The sequence below is a fragment of the Hipposideros armiger genome, unplaced genomic scaffold (assembly GCF_001890085.2).
Source record: "Hipposideros armiger isolate ML-2016 unplaced genomic scaffold, ASM189008v1 scaffold_53, whole genome shotgun sequence".
Lineage (NCBI taxonomy): Eukaryota > Metazoa > Chordata > Mammalia > Chiroptera > Hipposideridae > Hipposideros > Hipposideros armiger.
In genome coordinates this window covers 3847783-3874364 of record NW_017731403.1, presented here as the reverse complement: position 1 = coordinate 3874364, position 26582 = coordinate 3847783, and the positions used below count along the sequence as shown (strand labels likewise).

The following is a 26582-nucleotide window of genomic DNA, read 5'->3' as shown; positions in this document are numbered from 1 at the left end:
AAAAAAAAAAAAAGATATGCAATAGTAATTATAATGGATATAATGGATATATAATAGATATATAATATAATAGGTAAGTGTCCTCCATAGGGGTTGTACCAATATGCATATCTCCCATCAGAAACGTATGAGAGTATTAGTTTCTCCACAGCCTTGCCAACATAATATGATAATATGTTAATATCAGCATTTGGATTTTTGCCAATCTGATAGATGAGAAATGATATTTCACTGTATTTTCATTTTGCATATTTTCATAACATTAAAGGTCATTTATACTTTGTTGACTATCTGTTCATATCTTCTGCCCATTTTTCTATTGGTTTGTCAATCATTTTCTCACTGGTTTTTATAAGCATTTTATATATTAGCTTTCTGTGTTGAAACAAGTTCTTTGTGTTGTGACTTGTGGATATCTTCTGTTGACCATTTATCTGTTGATTTTGTTTGTGGTTTTAAGGAATATTTTATGTAGTTGAATTTATAAGTCTTTTATTATGGAAGTCAGTGTTAAGGTATGATTTAATATATAAATTATCATTTTAGATTGTCTCATTTATAAAGAATGATAGCTTTAGAAACTATATCGTGTTATTAGACTTCTGGCCTCTTGGTTCTCCAACGTGAGCTTCTATTTTCTCACCTACTTCGTCTAGCCCCAACCCGAGCGAGTCATGTGGACAACTAAAAGCCCTGACCTTTATCTTGATTCTGTTGGTCTAGCCCTACATTTCTTTGGTTTTTATGGACACTGATTACATTCCTTTCTTCAAATGCACTTGCTGTGCTATACACCAGAGTATGTGATCCCTAACAAGCATGCTTGCAATGCCGTTACAGCATCCTGGGGTCAGAGATAGTAGAGCACTATATTTAAGTAAGCAGGATCTGTTATCTCTCTGAACTGGCTTGAAGTCTTGGCTGGGCCTCTTCCTAACCTTTTAACCTTGGGCTAGATATTTAACCTTTTGAAGACACAGCTTTCTCTTCTCGAAAATGGACATAATGGATCTTCATCAAAGTATCAATCTGTGCTCAATATATGTTAGCTATAATGCAATCCTTTTATTTTACAGACAACATCTGAGGTTCAGACACCTAAGTAGCTTTCCTAAAATCCCTACATTGTTAGGAAGTAGCAGAGCTTTTTGCCTCTTGAGTGCCATCAACAAATAATAAGAGTAAAGAATAGATGAGGGGTATGGTTCTTACCTATTCTTAACACAGGTGGGCACCATTCTTAACACTTGACCTATGTTTACTCAGCTTATCCTTATGAGCCAGAGGTGGGTACTATGATTATCCTCATTGTACAAATGAAGAAACTGAGGTACAGAGAGATTAAGTGATTTACATACAACTAGTAAATGACCGAGCCAGGATTCAAACCAAGATCACTGGAATCTTAATGATGTTGCCCTCAGCACTGGCTCTGTAGTCCAGTTTCTAGCATGATATAGAGCTCCTGTTGGTGACATTCCAAGAATGAGTAACCAGCTAACCCAAAGGCTAGTTTTGGCTGGAAATCCCTCCTGCTGGGGGCACTGATCTATGTCTGAAGCAATTCTCCTCAAAAATGTGTAGCAACCTCCTCCAGGTTCCTCTTTGCTTTTTTTTCCCTCCTGTGTCACCCCAAGTCTTACTATCCTATTCATTCTGTGACCTTATCATTTATCCTGTATTTTTCCTTTATCCTAATCCCCATGCCTTGGGCTTGCTGTGAAGAGGATGTGAGCTGGGAAGGGGGGTTAGGGGGAGACTAGCTTTTATTAAACACCTACTGAACATCAGACATTGTATCAGGTGCTTTCATATCCATTCATATCATCCTCATTTTGCAGTTGAGAAAACCCAGAATATTAGACTCAGAATATAACGCTCAGACAATCTAAGGAATAAGTTACCCATGTTCACACAGTTGGATTGTAACAGAATTAAGATTTGAACCCAGGTCTGTTTCAAAGACTTGAACTTTTCACCAGGTCTGGTAGTTGTATGCACTGGTACAGCCATGCTGACTTTTAAAAGATTGAAATCTTTCTATGCCTCTTGGTGGATAGCTGCTGTCCCAAGCCTCCGGTATGTTCCCACAACCAGCCTGACCTCTCTAGTTCCTTTCCCAGGAATCCCTGGACCTGCCCATAAGCCAGCAAGTAAAAGGTTAATGTTCAGCCTAGCAAAGGCATCAAGGACCCTGCTCCAGCTCCAAGGCCTGCACTGGCAGATGTGTCGGTGTCCTTGAGGTTCTCCTGCCCTTAACCACGCTGCCATGTAGTAGCAAGCAGCATGCTGAGTACTGCTTAACATTACTGGGGCAGCTCAGGATGAATGGGAAAAGAACTTCACAGCTCATTAATGAAACTGCCATTTGGGATCAAATCAGAAACGCTGTGGAAGCTTAGCTGAATTCATTGCCTCCCTTGATAAAGTACAGGATGAAGGATGTTGCACCTGTGGACAAATGGATTTTATGTTTTCACCAAGACAGAGGTTGCTGGAGGGAATGTTTCCTCAGTCCCCACACCCACAACCCAACCTACCCAAGCCACCGGTGCCAGGACCCTCCGTGTAGGCCTTCAGCCCCTGGGGCCCTTGCTTAGAAGCTCCTCTGCCTCTTTCTGTGCCCCCTCCACCCACCGAGTGTCCTCAGACCTCAGAGGCCCACAGGACTGATGTTACTTTTAGAATCATTTCTATTGCACTTGGGCAAAAAGATTTTTAAAAAATCTTTTTGAACATCATTTCTAACATTCTTTCTTTGGAAAAGCCATTCTATAAGTTGTTTCAAAAAGCAACTTATAAGTGAACAGTTCTGATAGCAAGATTTTTCTTTTATATTCTAGAAGAAAATTAAGTTAGTCTATGGTTTACTCTTCCCCAAATCCTGTTGATGCCTTCTTGTTGTTGTGTGGTTGATAAACAATAGATGTGTTACCTGTGCTGCTTGTTTCTGTTACTTTAAAGCCATACTTTCTCCAGTCTTCAGAGATTCCTTGTGTTTTTGTTAGGCTAGGCTAAGTAGCAGTTGCATATAGACCCCATATGTCAGTGGCTCACCGAATAGAATTGTGTTTCTTGCCGTCCTGGTGTGCATGCAGGTTGGTGGGGCGGCTCACCTCCATGAGCTCATTTGGAGAGCCAGGTGAGAGACCCAGACTTTTCCAGCCCATGGTATCTAGCGTTGCCTGGGCCTTGCTCTCCCAGTCAGCCAGAGAAGGAGAGAGCCAGAAGAGTGTGCGTAGTAGGTTTTTAGGGCCAGGCCCACATTGGATCATCATGGCCTGCATCACTTCCTCTCCATCCTTTGGCTGGAGCTAAGTCAAATGGTCAGACCTAACTGTAATGTGGGCACTGTGGTCCATAGAAGGGAGCGGCCTCTATTGCTTATATTTTTCATAACTTTCAAATACACCAGGCAGTCACATTTGTCAATGTGCCCTCCTGAAGGTTGTACTTAGATATGCCACAGCAGTCCTGTTACTCTTTTAATGTCAGGAAGTAGCCTTGGTTACACAGCCACACTGGGAGGAGGAGTGTCTATTACTCTCCGGGTTAGGCAAGCCCAAAGAGTGGGCCAGATGGGAGGTTAGCACGTGGGCAGTGCAACAAGTTCTGCCTATCAGACACCACCCCCTCTTAGTAGCATCACACAGGTAGTGGGAGAGGCCTCAGGTCTGAAATGAACACTGACTGGCTCTGTGACCTTGGGCAAGTCACCTGCCTGAATCTGTTAACTTATCTACATCAACTCAACTGGTAGATATCGAAGGTATTTTACTGTTTCAAGAATTTGGCCTCTGGGGATCCTGCAGGATCATTACAACACAACCACAAAGCTTGGAGAGCACGTTATAGCTTTTACTGCTATTTAATCATTAAAAAAAAAAAAAATATATATATATATATATATATATATATATATATATGAAAAGCACCACAGAGCATCATGGGTTCATTGTTTAAATGCTGTTTATGAACAAAAAGGATTAATTTGGAACCAGCCTAGTTGTGTGGTGAATAGCTCAGAGGTCAGTAATCACACTAAAATGTACTTCTGATGTTAGCAAGGGCGAAAGAATACCAGTCTAATATGACACATGGATTCATGCATTCTGGATCATTTAAACCTGCCTGTTTATGCTGTCTTATCATTGGACTTGTCTCTCTTCAGGAGATGGCATTTAGAGCTTCACGCCCACCAAATATGACTCTCATCCCTTGGAGTGAATTCTTCACTGATGCTCCCTGTTCTAAGAATAATATTGCTTCTGAGCAGCCTGCTATATTGAACCAATACTACGCGTCATGAAAACATATTATCGGTGAAGTAAGTTTTAGTTTCCAGAGAGTAGTCATAAATAGAAAGGAAGCATTTTGTGGGCAAGTTATGTGTATGTGTATATGTCATCCACTGTAAGGATATCCACTGCACCTAAAAACTTCTGTAGGCTTTGGCTTGGAAAGGGCAGAGCCAGACCATTGAAAGAAGTATTGAGTGCTCATTGGTTCAAAGCCTTGGACTAAGGGTTTTGTTAGCATCCAGAATATTAATATTAACGTGGCCTCCTAGCTTTAACTAATCTTCTGAATATTATGCCATGCGGGTTTCAGTGGGATAGGATCTAAGTTTCTGGGACTTTACTTAGTAGGATCTGGGGCAAAGAAATGAGGAAAAGGGGGCCTTGGTTTGACAATCAAAGCTGTTGTACTGTTATTTCTGAAAATATCTTTTAAAAACTCAATCCCCAGTATATCACATTGCATTTGAATATATCGCCTCTTACTGGGATCACACCCACAACAGGCTAAGATAACTGCCAGAGAGCTGTGATCAACAAACTTGTCCAATAAGTAGAATTACTGAGATACTGTTTAAAATGAGAGGTTTTTAGAACCTTCCTTTGGTGGTGCTGATGCATAAAGTCCAAGGGAAGGCCCGGGAATCTGATGTTTAGCAAGCCCTCCAGGTGACTGGGCAAGCTTGAGAAACTCTGCTGCAGTGCAGTGGTCCCCACCCTTTCAGAGAGGGGCACCATGAGGCGTGCTGTGGGGATAAGGGCTTCTACTGTGAGGCCCAGGGGCAGAAAATCCGGGCGAACATTCTAGCACAACGATGGCTTGGAGCAGGCCCTCCGTGAATATTTGTTCACTATTAAAAATAAGGTTACTTTTGGGAAATGAGCACGTTCTCTCTAAACCTTGGGTGGACAGGGAATTGCAAATCGCATTCAGAAAGCCTCTAGGTGTGAGTGGAATTAGAACTGAGGAACCCAGGGATCTAAGATTTAATAGATCCATTTACTAGGCGCCTTCTTGGCCTGGGAACCCCATGTTTCACAGTAGGCTGATCTTGCCTTCCTTCTGAAGTCCAGTGACTTTTTAAAAGTTCATGTCCTCATCTGTGCCCCAGGGGCACTGCCAGCTGTTACCTGTCCAGCTTTTCCTAGGCCTCCAAAGGAGGACCACTCCTCCTTCTGACAGTCACCTTTTTCTTTAATCACATTAATCTTACCCCCTTGGAGCCACATAGACCAGGTGGTCTTATTCTATTGATTTTGAATATCTTTAAATAGAATGAATCTTGAAGATTTTTTCACAAGGGACTTGTTCCCTGGGTTATCATCTGACCACAGATGTAAAATACACAATTGATTTAATACTAGCTTTTAAAAGGAGTAAATATACACATTGGTTATTTGAGAGATATTAAAATGTAAAATTTGGTGTTATAGAGTGGAAGAATTAGGTTTCAGGTTATTGAGAGGACCATGCATTGTGGACCTCTAACACATGTTACTGACTGGATGAATGGATGAATGAATGAATGACAAGAGGTTTCTGATCTCCTAGTGGAAGGATCTCTTATTTTGAGGCAGTGGAATAATGCCAGAAAGATCAAGCTTTAAGTCTTAGCCTACCTCTTAGAGATTGTGTTTTTTTTTAAGCAAGGCAACCTCCTCAAGCCTCAGTTCCTGTCACTGAAAACAGGCTTAACAGTTCCCACCTTGTTTGTTTGTTGAGAAGATTAAAACCAGACGCATGGTCTGGCACATAGCCAGTGTGAAAAACATGGCAAATAATGAAAGAAAAGGGGACAGCATCAACTTTTGATTTGCTCTGGTGGTTAGTAGTCAAAGAGGACATCGATCAGTACAATGTACAGAATCTGTTAAAACTTGAGATGCACAAGGAGGTCGGGGAGGAGCAGGTGGGGCCACCACCTCCAGGCTGCTCAGCTTGCAAGTGACACGAGGGCGACACTGGAGGAGCAGGGAGATTCAGGGCCTCTGTCATTCCGCCCAAGGAATTGGTTATGTTGTGAGCTCTGATTAGATTTCTTAAAAAGTTGAGCCTGACAAGAATGCTTTGAGCCCTGTTGGTCAGGCGGGGCCATGTGAAAGCTAAGTCCTCTGAAACACCTGTGACTTGGGAATGTGGGGGTAAGTGCAGCTCAGAATTTCCATGCCCTTGTATTTTAAAGGCTTCCCTTAGCCCTTAAAGCATTTTAGGGGTTTTCTGCCCTTTTCATGGAATGGATTCAGATTCTGCAGGTGATGTTGGTGAAATCTTTAACTGTCAGTGACCCTGGCCATGTTAGGAAATTCCTGACAATTGTGACAATTCTGAGTGGTTTGGCTGTGTTTTGACAACAGCATTTTCAGCTGACTGGTCTGGTTTCTGACTGTCGGGCTTGTATGAGGGTTGGGGCAGAAAATGAGAATAGGGTGATGCCTGAATGTGAGCGCCTGGCTGTGGGGGAAGGATTCACAGGCCTACTTGATAATCGTTAAATATCTATCATAAGTAATTTGACCAAAGAAAGAAAAAAAAAGAGTGAAATTAAAAATTAGTTGAAATACATCAATTCGAAAGAAAATCGAGTTATCTATTTCATTTGTGGTTTGTTGGGCTTGAGAGTTAGGGCTGAGGCATATTTTGTATTGCCAGCAGGAATGAGGAATTGAGAAATCAGGAACACGTGTTCTTTCTACCCTATAATAAAGGGCCTGACTCAGCAAAACAACAAAAATCCTACTTTTGCGCCACCAAGAATCTTCCTGATTTGGGTGGGACCTGAAGAATGGGGATATTTCATGAGGCTAAAAAAGGACTTTGCTGAATTAAGGTTTTTCTCTGTCCTTGTGTTGGTCACTCGCATCAACAAGTCAGAACCTGTATTTTATTTCAAGTAACACTCAGTCTTTCTTCCTGGGCACTCGACTCATTTAGAAATTTTTTTAGCTAAAATCTCCAATGTTTGCTTCTAGTTTTCTTATTTGACACTATCCTGCACTTTGGGGCTTCAGTTTCCCCACTGCAAAAATACCTATTTCGAGCACTAAACCATGAGAAAAGGGTAGTTGCCAAACCCTGGCAAGGGAGCTTTGTGGAATCCAAGCCAGAATGACTTACACTCAGTGTGCTTTGATGTAATTGGGAAGACAAGATCTAAACAGGTCAGAAGTTAACACTAAGGAAAATAAAGTGAAGTAACCACTCAAAGCGGGAGAGATAACACGTCACTGCCCAGGCAATAAGGCTTTCACAATTCAGAGGTGGGTGAAGACCTTGTGTGTCTACTGGCAAGTGCTGCCAATGCCTGGTGTTCTGCTGTGAAATTCGAAACTCATTCATTCGTTCAACAAATATTTATGGAGCTACTAGGATGTGTCAGGTGCTGTGCTGCCTGCTGAGGATGTGGAGGTGAGCAAACAGACAAGGAAGGGTCCTGCTGTCATGGCGATTATAGCCTGGTGGGGACAGCCAGGCAGCGAGCAAGTGAACTCACAAGTATTTAATTACAGATGTGATGAGTGCTGCGAGGGAAGGCTCACACCAAGATATGAGAGACAATGAAAGTGGGGAAACCATTTGATTTGGGGTGTTGGGCAGGCTCCCCTGAGGAAGTAGCATTTGAACTGAGATCTGAAGAATGGAGTTCACCCCAAGTACTTGGTGAAGTAAGAACACTGCTGGCCCAAATGAAGTAGCATCTTTGATTTCCACAGATAATTAGTTTAAAGGATAGGAAGAAAAGCAGAAACACAATTCATCAGTGTTCTGCATTCTGAACAGTAAGGGAAGTCATTTATAATGAGCGTATGCATCCATGCACGCATAAACACACACGCCTTTTCTGCTTCCACAGTCTCCTGCTCACATTCCACCCACAGCTCTCCCTTCCCACTCCACAGAGTATATTAAAGAATGTGGAAAGATTGTCCCAGACCCCTAGCAAGTTCGCCTCAGCTTTTCCCAGAAGCTCCTGGGGAGGCATTCCCAAAATTGATCACCAAAAGCTTTGTGTGCCATTTCCCAAATGTGGCCATGACCTCCTAGAAGTCCACTGTGCTCGGGTTACTACCCTGAGCCCTCATTTAGCCAGGGTCATTGATAGTCCAAATCAATCTTTGTGGGTGACAACACAAGCCTGCCCCAGCCAATTCACCTTGCTTAATTTTATTTCCTGGAGCCACATCAGAAAAATAGTTGAGGCAGTAATTGTTTTTCAGGTAACACTGACATCATCGATGAGAGAGTCAGAATCTTGTGGCCACAAGCACCCCTACAGAATTAGACTGCCTGGATTGGGCATCCCAGCTTGGCCACTGCCTACCTGTGTGACTGGGGACAGGTAACTTCTCTGCGTTAAGGTAAATGTGAGATATCCTTGCCTGAAACCCTTTGGGTCAGATGTGCTTTGGAATCCAGAATATTTCAGATTTTGGGAAGATAATAGGGTGCATGCACTCTACATTGCTTCATACCACTAGCAGGGTCTGGAGCAACGTCCCCTAATCAAATACATCACTATTTCTTCAGCAAAGCACATAGGTAATGCAGACACAATGGAAGCGAGGAATCCTGCAGAGTCTCGTAGGAGACTGGAGTCTAGATTCGCCTGCTAAGTGACTTCTAAAAACGACTTGGTTTTTCAGAGTTGTAGCATCTCCCTTACAGGTGAGGTGTATGTTTTGGGAGGTCTCAATGAGATGTGTATAAAGTGCTGAGAACGGAAGGCACCGTGCAAGTGTGAGCTGTTATTATAAAGTAAACTTACTTGTTATTATCAAAACCACTGAATCTGCAGTGTCATTTTCTTCTCTGTTCCCAACAAATGGGCCATGACTGTGTGCCAGGCACACTGCTAGGTGCTGTGAGGAAACAAATATGAACCTGACAGGGCTCCTGCCTTGCATTACAGTCACAACACGTGTGGCCAGGTACACTGCCAGCTTTTTGTCTTTATTTTGGTTTTAGTTTGCTTTGCATTTTCCACTTTTTCCTTGGTGTTTCCACTGCCGGGCTATTTGAATTATATTAGAATCAAACCAGTCCCCAGATATACTGTTGTGTCTTGTTATTTTGTCAAACTGCACATTCAGAGGAGAGAGGACGGGAAATAATGACACAAGTAACTGGAAATGTTTCTCAGATAGGACGTCATAGTTGGGACAGTAATGAGAGGAAGTCCAGTTCAGTTGAATGAGCTCTTTGAGCGGGATTGAGGGTAGCTGTCACTCGGGTACATTTCTGCTGAGCTCATTCTTTGTGCCAGGCACCGTGCTGGGTCCTGGGGTTGTAGAGATGAGTAAGGCAGACACTGTGCACCCTTTAAGTGATCTGGGGTTTGCTGATGTTCGCTGTTTCTGTGTGAACCTGGAGAAACCAGCCAACCTCGCTGAGCCTGTGTACTTACCTTCAAAACAAAAGGGCTGGAGTACATTCTGCGAAGGCCTCATTTTACCTTCAGAAGTGTGTAATCCTGAAAAATTACTTCACAGAGCATATATTGGTCAGCCACTGTCCATCACTGGGATTCAAGTAAAGGATATAGCGTTCTGGTGCAAGGGGAGAAACTTGGGGTAGACCTGAGGAAGGACTTATTGATGGTGATAGAGTGTTGGAACATATTTTTTTTTTTAAGATTTTTAATGGCGAATTGAGGGATGGGAACAGCACTGGGGAATTGGGGGGAAGGGGAACAGACAAGTTGCTGTCGTTTTGTTCTTCAGTCTAGTTGTGGAGGATGTTGCTTCACTGGCCCAAGTTGGCACTATCATTGCGCTCTTCCTGGGCGAGGCAGATCAGTCGCCGGCTTCTGGATGGCCACTCACGCTGGCTGCTGGCTACACACGGTAGCCCATGGCAACCCACTGCAGCAGGGGCTGCAGCCTACGCCGTCGCTGGCGACTCACGGCAGCCCAGCTCCAGGTTGAGCTGTTGTTCAGCATCTTAGCTGTGGAGGGCAGTGTCACTGGCCCTCATATGTGGGATCCAAACCGGGGCCCTCTGGCATCCCAAGCCAGCTTTAACCATCGTGCCACTCGGCCGGCCCTGTTGAAACATATTTTATTACGGTTTATTATCTTCCCAAGCAAGGTTATTTATTTTTCAAATAAGTACTGACTAGTGTCAGGATCTGTTTTAGAAGATAAAACCCCTTCTCTCATGGAGCTCACATTTCAGTGGGACAGGGGGATAATAAAAAGTGATAAAAAATGAATACATAATATAATTTCAGATGATAATAAGGACAAAGAAGAAAAGTAAAGACAGGAAAGATGAGAGTGCAGGCTTGGTTACTGGAGGGTTGTTTTCAGAGGAGTCAAGGAAAAGTTCTTGATTGAGGTGATTTTAGAGAAGAGCCCTGAACCCAGTCAGGGACTTTGCCGGGTGGAAAGACCGAGAAAAGAAATTCCAGGTGGACCACCAGTGCGAAGGCAGGGAAGTGAGAAGGAGCTGGCATGTTGGAGGAACAGCAGGAGGCTGGTGGTGTGCTCAGAGGGAGTGAGGGAATGGGAGAGAGGCAGCGTGTGAAGTAGAGAGAAACGTGCAGGCTCCTAGAGAGAGCTCTGGGAAGGAATTTGGACTTTATTCCAAGCGCGAGGAGAAGATATTGGAGGGTTTTGAGAAGGGAAGTGACATGATTTAAAAAGAAAGCTAACTCTACTAGAATGTGGATTCAATAGTCAATTCATCAGGAACGTGTAGCCCTGGTAGAAGTTAGTTTAGTCCAGTGTCATACTACTGGATCTGAACTACATGGATTTTTAACATCTCAACAGTTGAAATACAGCACCTATTTTCATCTATATCCGTATCTTTTCTCAATTTATTTCTTTTACAGTCTCGTATGAAGATGAATTGCTTTCTAAAGAGAAAATGTTGCCATTTTTGAAATAATGTATCTTTTATCTTTTTTTTAGCTTAAATTTGGAAAGATAGGCTATTTGATCCTCCCACCCTGCCTTCCTTTCCTTCTTGTCTACTTCCTTCTTCCCTTCTTCTGCCCCTCCCTTCTTTCCTTTTTTGAAACAAATACTTAATGTTTCCTAAGACACCTAGCTTCCCTTCATGCCAATGTTACTGAAACCCAGTGTTTTACTTGGTTGTTGTTGTTTTCTTTCTTTGTGCAAGGTTATTTTGGGAATATCAAATAATATTCTCAGATGGTAGAATTCAAACTTTCAGTTGTTTTCTTTGCACTCACCTTGTTTGAGACATATGAAGATTCTGTGTTGCAAAAGTGAAAGTCTGTACAAGCGTCCATTAAAATTAAGCACCAATTTAAACTGAGATAAAATGTCTTGAATTTGTCAGCCTCAAACCGTAGGTATTTTGTGGCAACCCTACTTTCTTAGTTATTTAAAGTTTGGCTATGACACAGGCCCATAACGGCCCGTGTCTGTCTTGTGTGGAAGCGGCTGTCAAACCCACTCTCAGTTACCTGGAGAAACATTTGTGTGCAGGTTGGGACTGCTACAGGAATAGCTTAATAAGTGCCCACTTTTGTGCTAAGGAAATATATATCAAAACCACAAGAGGGCAGCTTGTCCAGTGCAACTAGGGGTAAACAGTGCTGTTCTATAGACATAGAAATGAGGGTGTATTTTCAAACTGTTTCTTGCATAAGGGATCTCTTTTACATTCCTAGCTAGCTTCATCCCTTCACAGTGATGATGTTTTTGGAAATCAAAAGTTTTAAGGCAAGTTCTTTCATAGAAGTCTATATTTCCCTTCTCTTTGGAATATAAATATCCATTTTTCTGTGAATTCCCTTTTCCCCATTTCCCATCTCTTCTACCTTTATTCAGTCTTTATTGAAATATAATTTATATATAATAAAATTCACGCATTTTAAGTGATATTTAGAACACATATAGCCATGAAACCACTGCCCCAATCAAGACATAGAAATTTCCATCTCTCTAGAAAAGTCTCTTGTGCCTCTTTGCAGTCAGTCTGCCCTTGCAAGTCTCACATCCCCTTGAATCTTTAATCTTTGAAACGTTTTGACCTTAGACAAAGCATTTTATAAATTTAAAATCATGATTACGTACAAATATCAGGGCCTTTTCTAAGAGTCTGTGTGAGAGCTCTGGAGAGAGCAAGGAAATCAGCGGCAGTTCCTTTCCACGACAAGTTTTACTCCATCGCTGTGGTGGTCGGTTTAATCTGGCTCATTGTCACTGAGAGGGAGAGCTGTTGTTAATTGCACAGCTATTAATTATGCATCTGTTCTTTAAAGTTTATTTCTGCTTTAGTAATGGCTAACATTTACTGCACTTAAGCACTTACTTGTATTAATGCACTCAAGAAAGCCTCCTTGTGATGGAAGTGACATTATTATCCTTATTTACAGATAAGGAAGCAGAGGTACAGTCACATGTGGCTTTAATGGATAAAAAGAATGAGTACAGTTAGTTTCCTGATGTGAAATGTAAGATAAATTCAAGCGTTCTTAAGAAATGCATGTTCTCATTGATCAAAGTACCCAGCTCGGAACACTAGTGCTTCTCTTTACGCACATAACGTCCTTGGTCAGTGTTACCCAGGGCCATGGTTGAATGCCATGACAATTCCAGTTCTGCATTCCTGACCGTGACCACCAAGCACCCCTACATCTGTTTCCTTGGTTCCTGCCATCCGCTTCTGATGGGCCGCCCTGCCTTTAGCCCCTTCTGAGTTGTAGTCCAAGTGGTCTTTCTAACAGGCGGTTCTGGCAATGTCACCTTCCTGATGAAAATTCTCCAGTGGTTCACTGTGCAATAAAATGTGAGCTCTTGGTCCCTTGCCTTGTTCAGCTGGATGCCCTGCTGCTTTCCACTGCCCGCGCTCCGTCTGACTGGCTGTCATTCTCCAAAGATGCTGTTCCTGCACCCAGGAACTGGCCGTTCCTTCTGTCTGGGTAATGCCCTCTCCTCATCTGTCATCCCTGTTTGCCGAACAAACCGCTACTCATCCTTCAGGACTTGGCTCACCTCTTCCTGGATTAATCTTGACAGACTTGGGATCGTCTTTTTCCTACTTTCCATTGCCCCTTGCGTATTACAGCTTGTGTCACATTGTTTTATAATGGTCTCATTCCACCTCTGTACCCCCTGGAGGGCGGCAACCATCATTTCAGCTTGGTATGTCTAGCCTAGCTCAATACCTGGACGCTTATCCAGACCATTATGTGTCATGAAGGCAGAGAAGACACCACTGCTGCACCGGTGTCTAGCACAGAGCCTGGTGTGTAGTAGGAGTTCAATTCATATTTGTTGAAAGCGTGAATGGTGGCTGTTTTTAAATGTCAATTGTTTTGAAATGTCAAATTGCAATGGTTTAGCCCAGGGACTGCAAACTGAAGGTTCACTGACATAATCAAGCCATGGACATATTTTGTATGGCCTTATCATATTTTAATTTTAATTTGATACTTGTAAATAGGGTATGCCCTCTTCCGTTTACCACTGTTTACACCACTCCTATCGTTCTTCATCTACTTCACTCACTTGCTGCCTGCCTGCTCCTGGGACATAAGGTTGAGAGGTGCAGACAGTGGGGCAGCATATTAGTTTGCTAGGGCTGCTATAATGAAATACCACAGATTGGGTGGCCTAAACAAGAGAAATTTATTTTCTCACAGTTCTGGAATTCTGGAGGCTGGAAGTCCAAGATCAAGGTGTCAGTGGATTTGGTTTCCTCTGAGGTCGCTTTCCCTGGCTTAAAGATGGCCACCTTCACACTGTGTCCTCTCATGATTGTCGCTTGGTCTATGTGTGAATGTGTCCTAATCTCCTCTTATAAGACACCAATCATATTGGATTAGGGTCCACCCATATGACTTCATGTTAATTACTTCTTTAAAGACCCCATTTCTAAATACAGTCACATTCTGACATACTGGGGGTCAGGGATTCAACATGAATTTTGGGGGACAATTTTAATCTCATAACAGGCAGGAACACGAGCTCTCAAGTACTGTGGTCTCTGCCTTATGTTTGATGCCTGTTTCTATAACACACGTGTTTCTATAAAGGGGAACTCAGCAACCACCAGAGAGGGCAGTTTGCTCACCACGGCAGAATCTGGGCAGACATAACACACACCTGCTCAAACACCTGATCTAACACCTGATCTACACTCTGATCACTTTGATCTTGGGACCATATTCACATTTTTAAAACAACTGTCATTTAGTAAAAATGCCATGTAGAACTTAGGTGCTTTTCAGTTTGGAAATATATATCTTTTCATTCTCTAAAAATTGACATGCAGGCTGCAAACTTTCTTTGTCCAGGGTTCAGTGGATAGCAGAGGTAAAAGCCGGATAATGACATGGCACCGCCTCCGTTTGCTGTAAGCAAACAGCCAGGTCCTTTATTACCCTTGAAACTGACACTCGTGACACAGGTTGGACTCAGAGAAGCAAGTCAAATGCCAAGTTTCTGTGGGTCAAAGTTCCTTCAAGCACAGTATGTTAATCAAAAGCTCAACCTTAGTTAATTAGGCCATCGAGTTGGGAAGAACTTTGGAACAAATGATTATTGAGTTGGACCACAGGAGTTAGCAGAGCTCAGTGTTTTGTTTCCCAGGGATAGGTTGTGGACTCATGGTCTTTCTTGGAGGGAGCAGGAACGAGACTCTTGTGGGGTTTTATTCATTCATGGTGGATTAGTAGCATAATAAAATCTCCTGTTCAGAGCCTACCTAATCGAGTGTATTTACTTAAAGACAAGCTGAATAGTTATGGAATAGTTATATATCAGAAAAGCCAGCTGTAAAGGGCTCCCAAAAGTAAAGGAACTTTTAAAATACTAACATCTCACAATGCTTGAAACCATTTTGAATGTTTGGTGATTTCCCCTAAAAGACCACAATTTATTGTGCCTCTGCAGAAAGAAATTTAAATTAATATAATCATCATAGCTGCCTTTAATTGAGTATTTTCTTTCATATGGGTCCCCAAGGGCTTCATATCTTTTCTCTTATTTATTAGCCCAATGTCCTTAACAGGTGGATTACATTAAGCCCATATTAGATGAGTAAAAGACTCAGAGAGGTTGAGTAAAATGCTCGAGATCACCCAGCTGGTAAGCAATCGACCTGTGTTTTGAGCACCTGGGCAAACCTGTGAGCTTCCCTTCCCTGTTAACATCACCTCTTTATATAGTTCCCTCTTCAGAGTAAGATTTTCATCCTTGAATGCCCTTTAGCTAATATGAACCTGAATAGCCTTGCAGAACTGGCAAGTATGCGACCTATTTTCTGCATGTATGTGGGCCAGTGGAAATTTCCTATACTGTCCAGTTATGTAGCTTTCCTTGTAATCTACACACACAGAGAAGAGTGTGATTTTAATAAAACACCGTATTTCTTCTTCTTACCCACTGCTCCTCTATTACATTTAGCAGTCATTTACTGCATACTCCTTACTAGCAGTCTCTGGGTCAGTAGTGTTATCTTTCCATTTCACAGTTCATGCAACAGAGGCATTAGAAGGATCCCTTGCATCAGGTCACCCAGCAAAGATCAGCCGTTCCTGGGCTTACCGAAGAGGTTTGGTAAGTCAGGCTGGCTCCGTTTCACCATGGCTCAAACGAACATAATGTGGGAGTGGAGAAAAGTAGGCAAACATTACATAGTGACATCCAAATGCTAACCCCCACTTTTTTTTCTTTTTCAACACATATTGTTTTGCTTCTGGGTGTTTGCTTAATTTACTAAGTCACCCTGTTCTTTATATTTATAAGCACAAATGTCCCCAGAGGACTCCCATAGCCATAGTCACAAAATCACACACACACACACACACACATATATATATATATATATATATATATATATTTTTTTTTTAATGGGAAAAAATATTTTTTTTCTGGGTTTTAGATATTTTCTTATATTAGTTTCAGGTGTACAAAACAACATACTGATTAGGCATTTATACTCCTCACCATGATAACCCCCCTCCTAGTCTACTTAACAGAGCTATATTTTAATGACTTTGCTAAAACTTTTTTTTTTTAAGATTTTTATTGGGAAATTGGGGGAAGGGGAACAGACAAGTTGCTGTCGTTTTGTTCTTCAGTCTAGTTGTGGAGGACGTTACTTCACTGGCCCAAGTTGGCACCATCATTGCGCTCTTCCTGGCTGAGGCAGATCAGTCGCCGGCTTCTGGACGGCCGCTCACTGCGGCTGCTGGCCGCTCACGCTGGCTGCTGGCTACATACGGTAGCCCATGGCAACCCACTGCCACAGGGGCTGCAGCCTACGCCGTCGCCGGTGACTCACAGCAGCCCAGCTCCAGGTTGAGCTGTTGTTCAGCATCTTAGCTGTAGAGGGCAGTGTCACTGGCCCTCATATGTGGGATCCGAACTGGGGCCCTCTGGCGTCCCAAGCCAGTTCTTAACCATCGCACCACTCGGCCGGGCCTAAAACTCTTTTTAATGCTGAGTTTTTCCTACGGTGTTTACTGCATTTCATCAACTCTAGAATTCATTCCCCCTGCTCCCTGCCTGCCCCCCCCCCAATTTAAGATGTCTGAAATTAGAATGCATCTATGGAGACTTAGATTTCATGAAATACACCATTCCCCTGATAATCCCCCAATGACCAACCTTAAGTGTTTTCTATCTCCTATTTTTCACAGAGTAGAAGTGGGGTTTTTTTGGGGTTTTTTTTAAGGTAGGAAATGAATACTTTTTTTGTTAAAAGAACACATCAATAGGAATTCTGCACTTACCAAAGAAAGAATTTAGGATTCTAATACTGAAAGAAAAACTTACTTTTTTGGTGACTTCAAATGATGCTGCTGAAACTAGTAACCCTGGGACCTCATAAGCAGTGGTGCTGGCTCTCAGATCATGGAGTACCCTCCCGGGCACCTGATTCCAGAATCAGACACTCTTATGCAAAGCCGGGCTCCCCTTCAGCGGTTAACATCATGGGACTTGCAACTGAAATACTCGGTGCTGTGCCCTCAGAACGATGTGTCAGCGTCCACTTATCTCTGAATGAGTTCAAATCCACATTCATGTTCCTTTGTGTCGGAAAATACCATCTTATAGAATGAATGCCATGAATGAGCAAGATTCCCCAAGCCACATGGGCCTGGTTTTTCTAGGCTTGAAGATAGGCAGAACTTGCATTTTCTAGGGCCTCTTGGGGATAGTACACTAATCCTTAAGTCAGTGGGGATACAGTTAATAAACATTTTCTGAGCATCTACTATGTGCTAGGCACTGAGTAATTAAGAGGTGAAGTCTGAAAGGATTGGATTCCTGCCCCTAGAAAGCTGCCATAGTAGCCAAGGCAGACATTATATAATAAAAGAGTAATGAGTGGGTTGAAGAAGTGTAAGAAGTTAAGGGAGTTTAAAATTGGAGGCACTAACCTAATCGTTAGTGGGAGGGGAGACCATCAGGGAAGGTTTCTTGGAATTTAAATGGTGTTTTAACTGAGATTACCATAAGAAGAAATGGTTGACTAGGCAGGGAGAGATTGGAGGCAGGCAGTAGTGACTATACCAATTGAGAAACAATTAGTCAAATTAGTCAAATTTCTGGAACAATCTTCAAAACCCCATACAGATTGATTTCAAACTGATGATCAGAGTTTTTATTTTTGTGGTTCAGACATAAATTCTTCCTTCTCTAATGGTGTTATTTCCCAGGGCTAGATCCCAAGTCCTGTTTTCCTGCCAGTCCTTCGAATTCTCTCCGTATCTATGTTCTTAATTTCCCTCACCTACTTCCCACAGAGGTGACCAGCTTCTAGTGAGAGATTGTTTTCGTCAACAAATGTGCTCTTTTCTTTTTCTCTACTCTCTTAGTGGCATCAGAGAAGGGTGATCATTGGCATGATTTCCCCCACCAAAAGGCCAGATTTTAAAAAAATAGATCGTTTAAATAGAATAGACAGAAGCCAGCTACATAACCCTGCTTCCGCTTTGGGATCATTATGAGATTCTCAGGCTTCAAATTTTAGTGCTCTCTGTTGACATTTTCTATCAAGAGTTTTGCTGAGCTGAGGCACTCTTACCAGTAACTAAACTGACAGATTCAGAAATTCACACACGTACCTGTACAAACACACATACACACGGAACCCCAATGCCTTCTCAGGCTTGCTGGTTTCTTAATCATGAGTGAATTTGTTGTGGTCATTTATTAAAGAGGTCTCATGAGTGTAGGGGCTGACCAGAGCTAGATAGATCTTTTTAACAGGCCTAATATATATATATATATATATAGATAGATAGATAGATAGATAGATAGATAGATAGATATTTACCTCAGTCTTAGATAAGATTGGTCTGTTTTCCCCATATAGAAGGAAAGAGAATCACTGGCTATGATTGATATAAAGAAATTTGAACTTTTAGTATGAACTTTTGGTGACCTCTTTGGCCAGTCCTTTTAAAAAATTAACATCTAGATCATTATGTGATTTTTCTCATACAACATGACGTCTGTGCTCCTCCATCAAGATAAAAACATCAGAAGTCAGATGGTGGAGATGCCTAGGAAAGGCGAAGGGGAAAAAAAGCCATGGAGTTCCTGATGGAAACTTTAAATAAAATAGTAAAACGTTTTGAGTGCTGACTCTTTCCTACTCATCATAGCCTAGATTTCCATTCCAAGTAAGCTAATTAAGAAGTGGATATTGTTTTACCTACAAGTTGAAAATGCAAGTTGCTTTTGAAAAGGAGAAAGAGATAGGCTACTTAAAACCTTGTTTCTATGGTAAAATGGTTCTTCATGTTTCTGAATTGCAGTTGCCATTTAGTGAAGTCACAGATCTCTTAGAAGCAAATGTCCCCCAAATCCCTAAAACTTACCAGAAGGTATACCTTTTAGAAAATGACCTTCCCATCTTTTTTTTCTTTCCAGGAAGGCAGACTGTAACTCAAATAGGACTTAAGGTAAGATTTTTACAGTTGCACAACTCCTATGGTCCACATGAAGGAAACTTACTGAAGAACAAACACGCAAAGGTCAAGCAAGTGAGATGAAATAGATTCTCTTTTTTATAGTCAGCCACTAATAAGGACCTGTCACAAAACGACATCAGAATGTTGAAGGCAATCCCCAAAGGCAGGTTTTTTGTTTTGTTTTTTTTAGACAAAGGTAGGTTTTAAATGTGCCTTTTCTGCTTTTCACCTGAAAGTAGAAGAGATGTTTTTCCATCACATATGACTTCTTACTATTTATTTGGTACCCCATAACTTATTACTAAAGGCCCATAATTTAATTTGACTCAAATGAATAACCCTACAAAGAACCCCCATATGAAAGATAACTGGGGCAGGTGCATAGGGATACAAAGATGATTCAGACATAATCCTTGCCCCAGAAGAATTTAAGAATAAAAGTTTAAGCATTTAGTTAGGAAGAAATACTAACAATAAAATAGGAATGAATTAGAAAAAAGTAACATCATAACTAAGTATTTAATGGTATTTAAAAAAATGCAGTAGAAGTTAATGGATCTCTTTTGTTATCTGTACCCAGATTTACCAGAGAATAAACTCATCACCTTCTTGACTGGACTTCTTGCTTTTTTCTGATCTCTGATCCAGTTCACCAAAGTGCTACTTCAGGTATGGAGCCTGCTGATGTTGAGAACTTATGCAAAAGTAACCCTGAAGTCCTTTGTATTAATAGTTTATATTGATCCATGTGTAATTACCACAGTGACATAAGCGGAAGAACTTTCCAAAAAGACTTGGTGTCAGAGTAACTGGACCCACCCCACACTTAGCCCCTTGTGGATACAGTCAACCAGTGGCTTTATAACTAGGCATTCCTGTGGCTAGGATGATCCTGAGGTTGTTTTCCGGACCCAGGTGAACACATGCTTGGAAAAACTGGTTTTCCTAGGGAATAATAGGTTTTCCCAGGGAGTTTGTGGCTAATTCCAAACTGGATGATTTCCCCTTTTCAAATTATTTCATTTGCATGGTCAAAAGTTTCATAGAGGGGCCGGCCAAGTGGCTCAGTTGGTTAAGAGCTCGCTCAAGAGAGCGAGCTCTGAGCAACAGTGGTTCGATGCCCAGCCCGAGCTGAGCTGCCGCTGAGCTGCCAACAGGTGGCAGGATGGCTCAGCTAAAAAAAAAAAAAGAAGTTTCATAGAGCTGGTGGCTCCTTTGGCAACCTGCTCCTTGATGACATGCTATTTGCAAAACAAGCTAACCCATTTTGAAAACCGAAAAAGTAGAGCCGTGGATGTGGACTGTGACTCAACCAATAACATTATGTCTGACAAGCAGACATTTGCCTACAAAAGGAAGACTGTCTTCCTAAAAGGAAGAGGTTTGTTCCCATCATGAATAAAGAAAAAGAAAGCTATGAGCATGAACAAAATGTGTGTGTCTTTTGGCAGAACAACAGCTCAGTGACGGCATCACGCTTTGTAGGGAGGTATTTGGTGCTGTGGAAAGCAAGAATACTTCAAGGTTATGAAACTGAAATCTGTGGCTAATGTCAGCATTGAACCCTTAGGCAAATTTCATGGGCAACACTCAAATGTCAGCCCTGAGGTTTCCAAGAACAAGGTCTTCCAACCAGTCATTAGACATGCATCAAAGTTATGCTAAGTTGGAGACTCATCCAAGGCCGTGCATTGGTTCAAACAGGTTCCCCTAGGTGTCGGCAATTGCTGCAACAAGGGCAGACAGAAAAAGAATGTCTGACATTCCCTTTAGCCGTACTGGTCGGTATCTGTGCTGCCAAGAAATAACAGTAACAGAACCACCACATTGCTTCCATCAAGAATGACCAAAGTTCTGTGTCTGCGCCATAAGTGAGGTTCGTTTGAAACTAAGACGAAGGTTCGCAAAATACAAGGCACCTCTTAGGGAATGAATGAAGTGGCTATTGAGAACTCCGGCTGGAGTGAAAGGGGGCTGAACACAGACCAAGCCTTTAAATCTAGGTATGTCAGGACCTACTGATTTTGTTCATCTCCGTTTGTGCAGTCAGTCACCTAGTGATTCTTAAAATCATAAAATGTTGGAGTTAGAAGGAACCCTAGAGGTGATGATGAAAATAAATAACTACTAGCTGCTAGAGAACACAAATTATGCTCTTCAAGCCCCCAGGAGTTCTCTAATACATGGTTCAGTGAAAATGACCAAGGGACGTATTGAAAATAACAGAGCCTGCACTCTGAAGCAGAAACCACGTATAGTTTAATATGCCAATTATAAAGTGTCACGGTGGGTTCTGGGTTGGCCTTCAGTTTCTCCTCAGTAAGGAACTGGCTGCACCTCTTAACAAGGATGGCTGAGAGCACCGTCGGTCACACCTGGATCCCATACTGCTCCTCCAACTGTTCTTGCTGTGGGACATTTGCTTGTGCTTCAGTTTTCAGTCATTTTGAGAACTTAAAAAAAATACCAATGCACAGACCCCACCCCCTGAGACTCTGATTTCATTGGTCTTAGGAGGAGCCCAATCATCAGTACTTTTTGAAAACTCCGTAATTGAGCCTCATGTAGGTCCCATTTGGACAACCGCTGGTTTACACTTTTGCTTATTAACTTGGTGACTGGCTACGCATTGCTTTTTTTTTTGGAGAGCATAATTTGTGTTCTCTAGCAGCTGTTTGTGTTTTTGCTTTTTTTATGGCCTGAGAGGATGGATTGGGCCCTAAAAACCTTCGGCTCCTTGGAAAACACTGTCACTGCTTGGGGCAGCATCCTACCTGAGAATGGATCCCCTGTTTCCATGTCCCGGGAACTATTATACATCTCCACATCTGCCCTACAACACTGCTTAGACTATATGGTTTAATTACTTTATACCTAAAATCTTGTAGATTGCAACAGGCTATATATGCTGTTGCTGCAGCTTGAAGATCAAGGGAACATTTTTGTCTTATGACACCCCCTGCTATGTATGTATATGTGATGTTCACTTAAAATACACATGGACATACGTATACGCATGTTTTAGTTTCGCTTTAGGTCTGGGGGGTGGGCAGAATGTCTCGAAAATATCATCTGACCCTTAATTAGGCACCAATAGGAAGAGGTTAAGAGGCTGATCTAGACCATACCTTGACCATAAAATGAGGAAACCAAGTCTGGGGGCTGAGAGGAGGCCCATTGAAATAGGCAGGGCTAGAACTCGGGTCCCTTGATGCTAATGGTCTTGCCTCTTTACCCTGCTGCCTTGCTTAAAAATTTATTTTTTAGCCTTTCCTCTTTATTCACACTACCACCTTCTTAGTCCCAGTCCTAACTTTATTCCTGAATTATTGCAATAGCCAAGAAAAGAGGAAAAGAATACCTGCAAGAAACCAATCAAAATGCCAACAGTGGTTGCGTTTGAATGGTAAAGGTCTAGTTTTCATTTTATATTTGATTTTCTGTGATTTATACATATTCTTTAATAAGTATTACTTTCCTAAAGGAAAACCAAAAACCATTAGTGGAAAATCCTTCTTCCTGGTCTCTGAATGTATACATCCACTATGCAACCCATTCTGTGGCTCCTATCAGATTTGCCTTCCTAAAACGTGTTTTTCTTTAGTTCTTATTCTTTACTTCTTAAATCTTCAGGGGTTCCTATTGCTCTTGAGAGAAGTCCAAACTCCTGGAATCCAAAGGTCTCCTTAATCTAGACCCACCCCTCTGCCTGTTCCTTTATCTCCACCACACCCACCACAACGTTCCCTGCCTGCCTGCCAGCACCCTCCCTTCACAGACTCTGGAGAACGCTTTCCAGTTCCTTTGCACATGCTGGTCTCTACATGCAGAGCCCCCCACTCTGTCCTTTCCTCTTCACCTGTGCAAATGTTACCTTGCTGGGTTCAGCTCAAGTACTTCCTCCTCCAGCTCACTTTTGTCACCTTTTATCTGTATACAGGATGGCAAATAGATTTCGTGTTATAGCTCAGGTCCAGGCAATTGAAAATATGTTTCATGGAGACTCCTGAGAGCCTGTGTGTGCCCAGAGGGACGAGTTCTGTGATCAGTACTGGTTTCTGCCATAGGCACAGGAGGGAGAAATGACCAAATGTTAACAGATTTTCCATTCAGACATATAACCATTCTTTCAGACCTGTGATGTCCAACATGGGAGCCACATGTGGCTATTTGAATTTAGATTAATTAAAATTAAATACAGTTAAAATTTCACTTCTTAGTTGCACTACCCACATTTCAAGTGCTCAATAACCACACGTGGCTACTGGCCACCATATTGAAGGGCAAAGACAGAGAATGTTTCTATCATTATAGAAACTTTTATTAGCCCTGTTTTCGCCAAATAGTTACATAACAATGTCAGAGAGAATGTATTTGTTTTGCGTGTGTGCCTTGTTTTCTCAGTGACACCAAAAGCTTTTTATGGGCAAGAACCCTCTCTTATACTTCTTTTGTATTCCTGGAGCACCTAGCCAGTGCTGGGCATGTCGGAAATACTTTATAAGTATTTGTTCAATTGAATTTTTGGTATGAATTTGGCAATGTTCTATTAAGTAGAGCAGTAAAAAGAGAGCTAATTTGGAAATGAAGAAACCAAGTTTCTAGCTCCAGCTCTTCTTCTGCCAATTAGCATGTGACTTGATATATCTCATTTAATCAGAGTAGGGCATAGTTTCCTCATGTGTAAACAGTTATAAACAAGGCTATATCAGAGGATGTTTTCCAGACTTGGAATTTTGTGATACATATAGAATGTTTACTTTTAAACAAAAATGTACACGTAAACACAAACTCAGAATAAAAACTAGCAGGTTAAAAATATTCTAGCTTATTTTAAATCTCATTTATCTAATTTCCCAAACATATGACTGTCCTTTGAGGGTTTAATTCTCTGCCAGATCTACAGCTAAATTATTCTTTGAAGAGGATCGTAGCGAAGGTGGCATGACTCCATAAGTAGAGAATGTCAGACTTGGGGAAGTGTGACGGAGCATTAGGTTGCCTTTGTCAGTGAGAAGGTGATGTAACACCTAATGTTTGACACTATATTCAACCAAACTGTGTGCAGAAGCCCCCAATTGTAACTGCCCATCTCTTGCCATTGCTCTAAGGGAGGGATCAGCAAACTAAGGCCCACTCTGCCATCTGTTTTTCTATGTTTTATATTAGTAGCTAAGAATGCTTTTTACATTTTTAAGGATTGTACCAAAAGAAAAAGAAGGAATGATATGTAGCAGAAACTGTATGGCCTGCAAAGCCTAAAATATTTACTGTTTGGCTCTACACTAATGACCAGTGACCTTCACATACAGATCCAACCACTTTTCAAGGACAATTGCTTTATGAAATGTCATCAGGGCCTGTGGCTCAAACACAGTGAAATAAAACTCCATGTCACTGTGCCTTAGAGAAGCCTGAAGACAGGGAAAGGCAGCGGCCTGGTGGGGAACAGGCTGGGCCACTTGGCTCTGTCACTTTTATATCTGAAGCAGGCAGGGCCCTTGACTCTGTTTTGATGGTGGAAAGTGAGTCCTTGGATCCAGAGTCTGTGTGTTCTGGTCTTGACTTTGGAACTTTGATGAGTCAGCATTCACAAGAATAACTTCTGGCCCCTTGAAGGTCGAGAGCTGTGAGAATCCTTGGCCTCCTGTTTATCTAAGGAGGGAGCCCAGGCTTGCATCTCACTTTATTCTTTCCCTTTTTTCTCCTGCAAACATTCCTTTCAGCACTTGAGGGATCTAGATTGAGAGGACAGATAAAGGGGCTGAACTGGAGAGGCAGACCCCTGCCATTAGGGCAGGGCTGGGCCAGGATCTGAACTGAGACAATAGCCCTACCAGGTGGGCCTAAGGTGAACTGCTAAGTTGACAGTTTTAAAAGTAAAAAAGACTCTTTTCCTTTTCCTTTGGATGCCCCATGGCCAGGCGTCTGGGCCTTTGGGTTTCCCCGAACCCCTTTTTTACCTAGGCCTGCTCGCTCGTCTTTTACCAAGTCGTAGTTTCTAAAAGGCACCTCTTTCATAATTAATACTTCAGTGGGAATCTTTTCTTCTCTGATCTACCATTTTTTTCTCCTCTCCTTGTCCCATTCTTTCCTCTAGGCTATTTTTCAAAGTTTGCAAAGATTTTTGCAAATCTTTCTCTTTTTTTCCATCGTCCTTGGCTCCTGTCTACACAACTGCCCTTAGTATAATTCAGTGTGCCTCCTTTAATAAAAATCCAAATTTACAAAACAATGCTGCTGTCATGCCCAGAAAAGCATCCATTAGGAAACTTGGCTCCAAGTCAAAATGCTGATGGCCAGTTCTGGATAGAATTCCTTGACTCACTGTACTGACAACCTTGGTGTTCACCATTGTTCTGATAGCAGAACACACAGCTGTGACACAGAGAGAGAGAGAAGACAAGCAATAGAAATTGATTTATTGAAATTTAAGATGCAAATATGTAGAAAAACCTGTCACCTTTGGGAATTTCCGTTATTCAGAGTTCAGTGTAAGCCTAATAGTTACAAACTAAGATTTTGGTGTCTGAGCAGGTGTGTTCCTGTCTTGCCTTCCACCAATAATTAGTTTCACTTAACTTCTTTAGGTTTCTGTTTCTTCATTTGTAAAATAGGGATGATGGTAATACTTGCCACATAGGATTTGGAGATGACTGAGGAGGTAATACACGTGGAATATATAAGGGATCTAGCATCAAGTCTGGCACAAAGTGGATACTTAATAAATATTGTAATTAGTATTTCAGCACAAATGTGTGGGGCATGGTCTAGTGCAGTGCTTCTCACATATTTTGGGTTCAGCACATCTTAGGCAAATAAAATAAAGGATGCTCAATTAGTTACAAACTTCAGATAAACACTAAGTAATTTTTTTAATATAAGTATGTCCCAAATATTGTATGGATACTTATACTAAAATATCATTTGTTGTCTATCTGAAATTCAAATTTAACTGGATGCCTTGCATTTTTTGTTGCTAAATCTGGCAACCCTGTCTTTACATTCTTAAATTTTATTGAGGAACCCAGAGTGCTCTCGTTTATGTAGGTCATATCTGTTGCTATTTACCACATTAGAAATTCAAGCTAAGAAATTAAAAATATTTATTAGTTCCTTCAAAAATAACAATGGTAAAATCTTATGTTAAAATGAATAATATTTTTATGGGGAAAAAATTGTATTTCCAAACAAAGTAAATGGTGAGAAGAGTGCATCATTTATATTTTGCATTTTTTTTCCAAATCTCTTAAATGACTGACTTGATAGAAGTCAGCTGTATTCTTATATTTGCTTTGCCTTCAGTCTGTTGAGATATGCTATTTTCATCGACGTATATAAAGAAAATCTAGCTACACAAATACATACCGTTGGAAAAGGC

General features: G+C 41.7%; 1 protein-coding gene across 11 annotated transcripts in view; it reads left to right on the top strand.

Moving 5' to 3' along the window:
• The window catches only part of RBM47 (RNA binding motif protein 47), a 156026-nt gene that overhangs the window by 44940 nt on the left and 84504 nt on the right, over positions 1-26582 (top strand). For 8 of the 11 annotated variants that reach the window (XR_002123818.1, XM_019640877.1, XM_019640878.1 and 5 more), the window contains 2 exons: positions 19161-19192; positions 19782-19870. The gene's annotated coding sequence lies outside the window, so the exon portion shown is untranslated. Of the gene's footprint in view, positions 1-4302; positions 4328-8593; positions 8636-15747; positions 15834-19160; positions 19193-19781; positions 19871-26582 lie in introns of those variants that run through there. The other 3 variants (XM_019640881.1, XM_019640882.1, XM_019640883.1) reach the window with 3 other exon arrangements.